Below are 12,134 nucleotides of genomic sequence, written 5' to 3' on the forward strand. Positions count from 1 at the left end.
TCAAACCTATCCTAACCCTATCCTTAACCCATATTAAGTACATGTAGGTATCTAATATTACTCAGTACTTTCTTGTGTAAGTACACTGTAAGTATACTGAAAGTACAAGTACTGTAAAATAAAGTGCAACCTGAGAAGCAACAGCATTTGCCATTATTGGCATCAGGCTTGGTGAGTTACGTCTTGAAACAAGGATTTTGAATATGTGCATGCATGAAGGAGATTTGAGAGTTACTGCTGAGGGAAATATTTTAAGAAAATGGAAAAGAGCATCTTCTGTGTTCAACAGAAGATGGAGAGTCATTTGTGTTTGAATTATGAGTAAATTATGACGGAATCAAAATTTTTAATGTGAATTAGGCCTAATAATAGTTGTGTCAAATCCACAATAAAACCTAACTGCACTACACTGAAAAAGACTGAAAAAGACTGAACAGAAAAAAATCTGAATTGAGCTAAGCAGCGTACCAAGGCATGCATGCACACATACACACATACACACACACACATATTGGTGTGGCTATCCTTATGAGGACTCCGCATAGACATACTGATTTTTATACTGAACAAACTATAGATTCTATCTCTTAACCCTACCCCTAAACCTAATCCTCACAAAAAACTTTCTCCATTTTTACATTTTCAAAAAAGCTTAGTTTAGTATTTTTTTTTAAGCGATTTGATATAAGGGGACACAAGAAATGTCCTCATAAACCACATTTATAGCAATAATACTATAGCAGTAATAATGATCCCACAGAAGAGCTACTGTTGCACAAATTGCTGAAAAATTGAATGCTGGCCATGATAGAAAGGTGTCAGAACACACAATGCTATGCAGCTTGCTACGTATGGGGCTGCGTAGCCACAGACTGGTCAGAGTGCCCATGCTGACCCCTGTCCACCACCAAAAGTGCCTAGAATGGGCACGTGAGTGTCAGAACTGGACCATGGAGCAATGGAAGAAGGTGGCCTGGTCTGATGAATCACGTTTCTTTTAGATCATGTGGATGGCCAGGTGTGTGTGCATCGTTTACCTGGGGAAGAGATGGCAGCAGGATGCACTATGGGAAGAAGGCAGGCCGGCGGAGGCAGTGTGATGCTCTGGGCAATGTTCTGCTGAGAAAACTTGGGACCTAACATGTGGATGTTTCTTTGACACGTACCACCTATCTAAAGATTGTTGCACACCACGTACACCCCTTCATGGCAGCTGTATTCCCTGATGGCAGTGGCTTCTTTTAGCAGGATAATGAGCCCTGCCACACTGCAAAAAAAATTTCAGGAATGGTTTGATTAACATGACAAAGAGTTCAAGGTGTTGACTTGGCCTCCATATTCCCCAGATCTTATCCGACTGAGCATCTATGGGATGTGCTGGACCAACAGGTCCGATCCATGGAGGCCCCACCTCGCAACTTACAGGACTTAAAGGATCTGCTGCTAACGTCTTATATATACATGATATTAGGCAGGTGGTTTTAATGTTGTGGCTAATCGGTGTATATCTTGCCTATAGCTCCAGCTAATGTCTGTCTTGTTAAGAACTGTTCATAAAATAATTACATTACTGATGTAGAGCCTGTATGCCGAATCACAAAGCAGGAGCAGTATCTGCTTTTATTAGATAGTATTACAACACTGGCAGAAGGCCCGAAGTCATAAAGGAGATGACCTACTGTCTCCTTTACAGCTCAGAGAAACATCTCTGCATTCAGATTAATATCTGGATATCAATAAATTGTACCTCGTGAATTAGTTACACCAGACTTTTTGAGAAGTGTGGCTTTGGGTTAGACGAGGGCAAACATTCTTGCTTACAAAACCAGACTTTGACATTAAAACAAATTTAAAAAATAAAGAAAAAAACTTGATGATTAAAAAAACTTTAAATGTGTTAGCTGACATTGAATTGACTTTAAAAACATTAGGATAATGGGTGTTGCTGCTTTTGAAAGGACAGAATAGAGTATACAGAATGGAAGAAATGTCTCGCATGCAAGATTACCAAATGGATTTCCCAATATTAATGCTTTACTATTTCCTCTACATATACTGTAGTTTGAGCACTCTTCATCCTCAAAGAGGAATTATTTTGTGATAAGAAAGTATACTTTACAGGGTGTTCCTAATATAGTGCACTATTTAAAAGCAATCTCACAAGAAAGAATGATAGCCGTGCTGATATTCATTACCACATCATGATTCTTCCGTGCCGCCGACACCAATTAATAGGGCATTGCCACGTTCTTGCCGAATCATGCGGGTGATTCTGTGGACAAGGGAAGAGTTGGAGGTAAGTGAAGCTCATTTAGAAAATGTAAAACAATAAAAACATGGCATAAATACACTGACACAGACAGCAGACTGCATACCTTGGTCATCTGACCACCTGCTTTTGTGGTCACCAGATGAACTTGAAAGGTGCTTGTTTAGCTAGAAACATGTTAAATGGCATCTTGGAAGAACACAAGCTTGGTTTCCTGGGCAAAGGTCATGTTGAAGGTAGTCCTGCAGCACTTGCCAAACATTCTTCATGTCTGTTTATCCTCTTAAAGTTAAAAGAGCCAGTTGTTTACACTAGACCTGTCATGCACATCATTTAGACAGCCTGAAAAACATTGGGTTTCATTCATTAATAATTATGTGAATTTTGCGTACTTACGTACTTAATGAATCTGAATTATTCTAAATGAAGGCACGTGAGGTAGGTAATTTGCATTAAACACGCCCAAACCATCTCCATATAAGAGCTTTCAGCACCACCGCACCTAAACAGTTGTAAATGTGTAAAGAAAAATGCAGCTGAAGCAAAAGCCCCAAAAACATCACACTATAAAACAGTGCAGTACAGAATTACAATTAAGAAGGATTTTATAACATGTACCACTGGATCAACTGAAGGCATGCATGGAGCACTGTGTGTGCAGGAGCATTTATCTCTCCCTTACTGGGTTCAGACTGTGCGTCTGGTCCATAAGGCAGTGCTCGAAGTGGAAAGAAATCTCTGGGCTGTATAGGAGCATTTCACCAGCTGCATCCAAGCAAATTCATCAGAGTACATTGTTGGTTCACTCTATCATTGAGCACACACAGGCATAACCAGAAACCAGCTCGGGCATAACACACATCATTTTTGTTACTTTGAAAAAAAAGACTATACATAATAAAACTATTGTGTGTGTGTGTGTGTGTGTGTGTGTGTGTATATATATATATATATATATATATATATATATATATATATATATATATAAATTAATTTCAATAACTGACACCAGGACTATGTGATTTTTCTGTACATGTGGTTTCAGTTTGTCCTACATTTTTTCGGAAATTTAGAATCAATTTTAGTGCGAACTTGTAGATGAATAATGCGTGAAAACATTTGTAACATTTGCCCAGACATAAATTTCATAATAACCATAATAGCAATTCAAGCTTTAAGTTACCATCTTAATGCTTTTGTGCCATTTTAAAAACGCAAAGCTCAGAGTGTGAGAGACTACAAAACAGTGAGAACCAACGCAGCAGCCAAATACATCAGTCTTATGCATGTTTACATTTACATAGAGGGGATGCAAAAATGTGTCATGTTGGAATGTCCCCTATAAATCAATGGGACAGATTAACAACTCTTATACATTTTATAATGAATTACAGTAAATTGTAGGCCAGTGATAGGCTTATGTTCAATGTTATGGAAATATTGATTTCTAAAGTTATATTTTGTAATATCTATTGAATTATCTATTTTTCTACCACAATTTAATGTCTTAAATTACCTGTATTTGGGGCTTTTCTCAGCTAATATTTGTGTTTAATTGTGATTTGTAGATTAACTTAATCAAATCACATCATGTAATTAATTGAATTAAAATTGTATTCGATTGGCCACCCTAGTTATTGTACTGCTGTTTTAAGGAGAAAAATACTGTACTTATAAACACACAAAAATCCTTCTACACTACAATAAACATAAAACAGTGACTGTGAGTGAAAGATGCAAAGCAGTCACAAAAATCCCTAAACATACCTTGATGAAATCACCCAAAATATATGCACTGCTTCACAAAGTCAGCTCTGTTTATGTTGAAATATTTACCTATTGGGCAAAAGGAATGGTTCAGGATTACTCAGATGCTAATATTTATTCAAGAAATAGGTGACAGATTGGGGGCAAAATTACAATAAATATTCAGATATATTTAAATATTCAAAAACAAAAATCTCATAGAGCCATGCCACACAATGAGAAGGATTGGAAAATTATTTTAATCTAACCCCTCTGCCTCTATCTAAGAACTTTAATTTAATATACTTAATATCTAAAAGATTAAATTTGTGTATTAGTATGTTAGTGATTAGAATTCAATTTAGACCACAAATATGGACTTGCAGATATATGGAGATTAACACATTGTAAAAGGTTTGAGGGACAGGTGCTTACTGGCTATCTTTGAGATCATGGTATTGAAGTAGGTTTTGCCCTCTTTGTTGAGGAGTCGATCATGGAAGACATGTTGACACTCATGATGAAACAAACAGAACATTTGGGTCTGATCTCTCACCATCGTCGGTTCACACTGCAACATACCGGGGCACCTTTGGCGTCATCATGCAGATGCGGGTGGCTTCTGAACAAGCGTCAAAATTGGATGCTTAGGGAATGAGAAAGGGTTGCATACCTGCACAAACACACACACTGAGCCACTAGAAGAGTCCTAAACCATAAAAGAGAATTTTAACTGCCCCCAAGGTACCTTTCAAATTATGAGAGAGCAATTTTATTGGTCATTTGAGAGCTCTATGACAAAAGAAGCACTTTCCGGGCCCATGCTGTATTTAAGCACAACAGATGCTGTGTCCAGTACAACAAGGAATGGGATGAATATTTCTTGCCATCTCATTATGAAGAAAGAAATCAATAGCAAGAAAGAATACTACTAGCTAGAAAAAAAAATGGCTAGTCTTGTTAATCTTTTCTGAAGAGTGTGCACATTAGAGAAAGCTCTGACAGAGAGTTTAATGGACATGAATGCAAAAGATCTGATTTGAGGGTGTGGAAAAAGCCAGGTCAGATTCATAATGTTTCAAAAAAGAGCTGCATGGAATTTTTGGAAAGATTTGACAAACATTATAAGTTTCAGCATTGGACAGTTTCAGTTATCAGGCTGTTCGTTCAGAACCTTGGACAGTTCTAATTATCGAGTTGTCCATTCTCTGCGCAGCTTCAGCTCTCAGACTGTCTATTAAAAACCCTAGACAGCTACACCCATAAAGGCCAATTCACACTGTCCCAATAAACACAGATGTTGGGTTTTGTTAGATCAGCATGGTAACCCTGTTGGTGTTTGTTGAAGCAATGTGGCTACAAGCGTTTTCACACCATGGTTCTGAGCACGGAGAGTAATGGTTCCAGTTGTATTTCCACTTGAGCATGGTTCGGTATGGCGTTGGTGGAGCAGATTTAGTGATGTGCTGACTCACGGTTGGTCACTTGCACTGTCAGTCCATTCTAATCCTGATTTTGCAGCACCAAATAAAAAATAAGAAACCATAACCATGCTAACAAAATCTGATGAGTATGGAACGGCACTGTTCTGCAAAGAGAACCACTCGGCCAGATGGTGGAAAAGCACCTAATGATAGTTGTTTCCCAACATTCTAATTTAACAGTCAGCTTGTTTGTTGTAGTGTGTTGGGGCAGTGTGAATTGGCCTTAACTCTATAGCTCTGCTCTGAAACATGGTGAGCTGCTTTGCTGTCAAATGACTACATAAGCAGCTGCTATCTAAAGGCCTCGATATACTTCCGGAGAAGTTCTTCATTCAGGGGTAAAAAGAAGTTCTAAACAGCCAAGCAATGGTATACTATTTGCGAACATTCAGACATCTGCCACACTGCTGTAGGTGGCATTTAGAAGTACATTTAAATATGATGACGCTAATGTGACATTAAAATGTGCTGACTTTATGCTTCATTCTATGAGTAGAATTCACATGATGGCAGTAAAAGAAGCGGTTTTAACCACTCAGTGATTATTTAAAGTAATTTATATGCAGTATAAAATGTTTGATTTGTCTTGTTTATATTCTGAATTCATGATGTTAATGATCTAACATGCTATTTGCGGCCATAATATGTGCCGATTACACTCTGTTATTGTAATTTATTTATTTATTTATTTATTTATTTATTTATTTATTTCTACCCTTTTCTCCCCAATTTGGAATGCCTGATTCCCAATGTGCTCTAAGTCCTCATGGTGGTATAGTGACTCGCCTCAATCCGGGTGGCGGAGGACGAATCTCAGTTGACTCCGCGTCTGAGACTGTCAATCCACGCATCTTATCACATGGCTTGTTGATACCTAGCGCATGTGGAGGCTTCACGCTATTCTCTGCGACATCCATGCACAACTCACCAAGTGCCCCACACAGAGTGAAAACCACATTATGAGGTTAACCCAGCCACGAGGAGGTTAACCCAACATGACTCTACCCACCCTAGCAACCGGGCCAAGTGGTTGCTTAGGAAGCCTGACTGGAGTCAGCACACCCTGGATTCAAATTTGTGACTCCAGGTGTGGTAGTCAGTGTCTTTACTTTTGTAGCTACCCAGGCCCCCCTGTTATTGTAATTTTTGATGACACTGATACTATTGCAAAGATCAGTGTATAGAAGTGTTAATGGGCAAAATAAAGACAGAAAATGTATATCTCACTTTGGGCAGATGTGTGAATGTCTTTCGCTGTAGATGGCACATGAGTGAATGGGCACTTAGGAGTATTTGAGTAAATTTGATTCCTTTTGTAGACTAATTAAACAAAAAAATTACATATTCTTGGAAAATATCTCTAATGTCTTGGAAAATATATAGGAACATTTGCACCATCTCGCTATTAACTCAACATGCCGGTGTGTTAATGTTGACTGATCTTGACTGACTGAACATAAACACAATTAGCTGTCAGCCTCAGAGCAGGTGGAGCTTCAGGTCACACCTACCAATGACATGGACCAATTGTAGTAAGAAGGTGTTTAGCAGCTGGTATAAATTTTTCTTAAACGTTCACCCAGGCGAGCTGTTATGAACCACCAAAACAAACTCAAACACACCTCTTTAGCCAGGTTTTGTCCTAAATGACATCACACCCATTAGTTCTTTGATTTCGTATGAAGTATATCAGGGCTTTAAGGCAACATCCTAATCATCATGGGATGATCAAGCAGATTTGGATCGTTCTGCATAGGCACTTCTCTTGACTCGTCTGCCATCTTGGATTTTTTACACAGCTTGTTCTGCATTCTAGGATTGAATTTCCTGAGAAGGATACATGCCTTAGATTTTGGCCAAAACATGGTACTGTATCTTAGAATAGTAATCATGCTGCCTTCCTTTATGCAATAGACTTCATGTCAGGAGCACAACATGATGCCTTAAAAGGCAGTCTAGGTAGGCAGCTCACTAGGTTTTGTAACATCTTAAGTAGCCTCACACTGATTGCCTTTTTAAAGCCAACAGACAGATCCACAGTTTGCTGTCTAGAGTCATTAGATACGCCTGCAACAGCTTTAAATGCAAAATGTTCAATCAGATCATAAAGAGGCTGTGCTCAGATGGTGTTGGGAGGCACAGCATGCTGATGTGGTGGATAAAATGAGAGAACAAAAGGTTACAACTACCATCAGGAGTTGCACAGTCTGCAGCTATGGTCATATCCTTCAAGGAGGATACAGAGGAGTGGAATAAGTGCATTTGAAAAAATATCCACAGGACATAATTTAACTTTTTTGACACTTTCACCATTCTCATCATACCTCTACTAGAAGAAATTAATACATTACTGATTAAACCCAAATTAAAATTAAAACAGTAATAAAAGCTTGTAAACTTATAATTACCAATTCGTTTTCAAACGACAGAAAAATCATTCAGGAAAAGTTGTTGTGTCAAACTCAAAGCTGACATATTCAGCCACTACACTAACCCAGTTTCTCCAAGGGCAAATCTCAATTCAGTACCATAAATCCCCCTTCTAACCCTCAGCTAAGTCTTCCCTCTTGTGATATTTATTTTATTTCATCATATTATGAACATTTATCTCAGTCTGTGCATGTGTATGTGTGTGTATTTGTGCATGTTTTCACTAACAGAGAGTTTACTTCATGCTTGTGTAAAATATACATAATTCCCCTTCTGTCACTCACTCAACATTGTGTCGATGTAAATGTAATGTAAAAATGTAACGAAAGCAGACAAAACAAACAGTTGGATACTATCATTGAACTATTTGTTTTATAATGCAATTATAAAACATAATATATATAATTGGTACACACCATTTAACTTGCCGTGCAGCAGTTTTTTGGTCTGAATGTTTAGAACTGTACCAAACCAGAGTGCAAATTGTCTTGGTTACTTTCGTAACCTCCGTTCCCTGATGGAGGGAACGAGACGTTATGTCGATGTAGTGACACTAGGGGTCACTCTTGGGAGCCCCAAACACCTCTGATCTTTGAGAAAAGGCCAATGGGAATTGGCGAGTGGAATTTGCATGCCACTCCCCCGGACATACGGGTATAAAAGGAGCTGGCTTGCAACCACTCATTCAGATTTTTTCTTCGGAGCCGAGCAGTTGTGTTCAGTGAGCTGAATTACTCTGCCGATCCATTCACCTCTATCCAGTGAAAGCTGTTGGATTTACGGCGCATTACAGTGGTTTCTCCCCCTCTTGCACCGGCGCTGTGCAGAGAACGCACCTGGGTGCTTCAGCAGCTAAAAAAGTATATTCTTTCCTCATAAAGAATATATCTTCTACTAAAAGAGTGGCATTTACTAAAGCGTCTTTTTCAAGATGCCCTTTCGTTTGTGTATTATTCCTGGTTGCAGTCGCTATCTCTCCACTTCTGACGGCCACGATTGCTGTCTCACGTGTTTGGGTGCTTCTCACATGGAGACATCTTTTGTGGATGGTTCATGTCCTCATTGTGAGAACATGACCATGGCAACGTTGCGGTCGCGGCTTTCCTTCGTCAGAGGGAAAGCCATCCCAGCGGCTCCACGCCTCGGTCAATTCTATACTGAACTGGCAACCAGTGAAGGGAAGACAGTATGGGAGTAATGCTTTCCCTCTTCCTGGTGCCAGTCAGTAGCCTTGCAGCAGCATTCTGCACAAGCTGCAGATGAGATAAATGTCACTGACAGATTCCATAGTAAAGACCATTGCAATAATCCAGGCGAGATGTAATAAAAGCATGAACAACTGTCTCCAAATCTTTAAAATGTAAAAAAGTTTTCAATTTCGAGATCATTCTTAACTGATAAAAACTATATTTAACAACAGAGTTAATCTGTTTGTCGAATTTAAGCGCCGAGTCAAAGATGACACCAAGGTTTTTCACACTATCTTTCACTTCTTTACATTTAGGTGGGCCGAATATTATGACCTCTGATTTATTGTCATTAAGTTGAAGGAAATTGTTTGACAACCAGCGCTTAACATCTTCCATACAGTCCAAAAGATGATTCATAGAGTTGTTTTCACCAATTTTCAGAGGGAGATATATTTGTGTATCGTCAGCATATAGATGATGTTGTGTTGTCTACAGATAGTCCCTAGAGGACGCATGTACAAAGGTAGGTAGTACTCCTCCAGTCTACAATGGTGCAAAGTCTCGCCCCGATCGACCTCACGGTGGCACCACAGTGATCAAAAAGAAAATTAACTTTTTGGGAAATAACTCTTGAACCGTAAGTGCTAGTAGCAAAATAATTCCTTGCATCCGGCCGAAGAGTTTTATTCTTTGTCAAATGTTTGCTCCGCCCCTTTGTTTTCCCACTATTTTGAATTGTTTGTGAAAAAAATCGACTTTGCATGCAGTGCCTTTGTATAAGGTGCCATCAAGGTCTATGAGGACAGTCGCATATCTTTAAAAACATGGCCGCCATCGACCAATCAGCTTTCAGCAGCTTTTATATAGGGTAAATAAGGCCGATCGGAACTAAATTTGGTAGGCCTATTTGTCTCTTGGCCCAAGAGGTCTGTGCAAAATTTGTGAAAAATTGGCCATCAGGAGGCGCTATCGTGTTTTACATGCGTGTAAATCATTGTATATACTGCTGTTTTTCACAAAGAAACACGTTATTCATACCATATTGTAGATCTCCTCATTCTGAACAAGGACCATTGGTGTGAAACAAAACGTTCAATAAATACTTGAGATATTACTTTTTTGCACTAGCCCTAGGCCATTCGCCCGATCGGAACCAAACCAGTGCAGAAAGAGTCTCTGGAGTCCCAAAATGAAAAGGAATTTTGAAATTTTAATTTATCATCAAACAATATGCCAAAACGTTGGTAATGGGCATGGCCATTTTTACATAAATGGTTATAACTCTTGAACAGAATCAGATATTGTCACCAAATTTGGTACACATATGTACAGAGTCATTCTAAGGACACACAAAAACAACTGTGCATCTCCACCTCTTGGTGGTGCTATAAAGGTAAAAACCTTTCAAAATGGAAAGGCTGGGCCAATCGACATGACATTTTTTCAAAGGTGCCCTCAAGGTCTATAAGGACAGTCACATACCTAGAAAAACATGGCCACCATCAACAAAATCATCTTTTAGCAGCTATTTGATCTAGTCCTAGTCCGTTCACCTGATCAGAACCAAACCAGTGCAGAAAGATTCTCTGGAGTACCATTATTAATAATTATCAAAAACAGTTTTAACCTTTGATTCAGTGTTGCAAAGCTACACCAAAACATGCTGTGGGGATTGCAACTTTTACTTAAACAGTTAAAACTCTTGAATGGAATGAGATATTTTCACAAAATTTGAGACACTTATGTATGGGGTCATTCAGAGGAAACATGAAAACAATTGCATACCTTTGCCTCTTGGTGGTGCTATAACAGTCAGGAATGTAAAAAATACCATATCTGTGTGATACCGCACCTGATGTTTCTCAAAATTAAGGCACTTTAACATTGTTTTAGTTGTTTTCAGACTATCTAATTAATACTTAATATACGCTACCGTTCAAAAGTTTAGGGTCACTTACTCATTCTTTATTTATTTAATTTTTTTTATTTTTTATTTTTTTCACATTTTAGAATAATAGTAAAGTCATCACAACTATGGAATAATAGAAATGTAAATATGGGAATGATGTTATGACTAAAAAAATCCAAAATAAATCAAAACTATGTTATATTTTAGCATCTTCAAAGTGGCCACACTTTGCCTAGATTTTGCAGAAATGTACTCTTGGTATTTTCTCAACCAACTTCTTGAGGTATCACCCTGGGATGCTTTTTAACAGTATTGAAGGAGTTCCCATCTATATGCTGGGCACTTAGTGGCTGCTTTTCTTAATTATTCGGTCCAAGTCATCCACTTCAAAAATGTTATTTTTTTAAATAAAATTTTAGTTTTGTAATTAAATAAATTAATATGTTGGCACAATTATATTTTTGTCTACAAAACTAATTTCAAACATTTAAGCATACGCCTTCAGATCAAAAGATCATGAGAAACATTTCAGGCAAGTGACCCCAAACCTTTGAACGGTAGTGTATATAATCTTATATATAATATATTTTGCATGTGAACTTAAAGGACCTTAAAGGCTTGAACCCCGTTAATTGCTGCTTGCAGCTATATTTTTTTATATTACAATCTACAGCCTCAGTTGACAATGCAAGTAAATGGTAATACTACAATAGAAGGTCTATGCACTGCAAACAATAAGACTGTATTATAAAAACACAAATGAGTATTCAATAATGATGGGGATGAAATAAACTTTATTAACCATGAAAACTATATGCATAAATATGCAATATAGTAACAATTACTATGATAAACAGATTCCTTAATAGTTTATTTGGAAGTAAAGTTCTAATAGCGAGATGGTTACATAAATAAACTCAACTTATATAGCACATTTAACACAACAAAGTTGACCAAAGTGCTTCACAGTATAGAATACTAGCATCATAAAACAAGAAATAAAAATAAATAAAACAAATACACTACACACAGCATTCCAACAACAATAACCACCTTGTCATTTCTCAGACTCAAACGGCAATGTAAAAAAATTGGTATTAAGACGT

The sequence above is a fragment of the Myxocyprinus asiaticus genome, chromosome 7, assembly GCF_019703515.2.
Source record: "Myxocyprinus asiaticus isolate MX2 ecotype Aquarium Trade chromosome 7, UBuf_Myxa_2, whole genome shotgun sequence".
Classification (NCBI taxonomy): Eukaryota; Metazoa; Chordata; class Actinopteri; order Cypriniformes; family Catostomidae; genus Myxocyprinus; species Myxocyprinus asiaticus.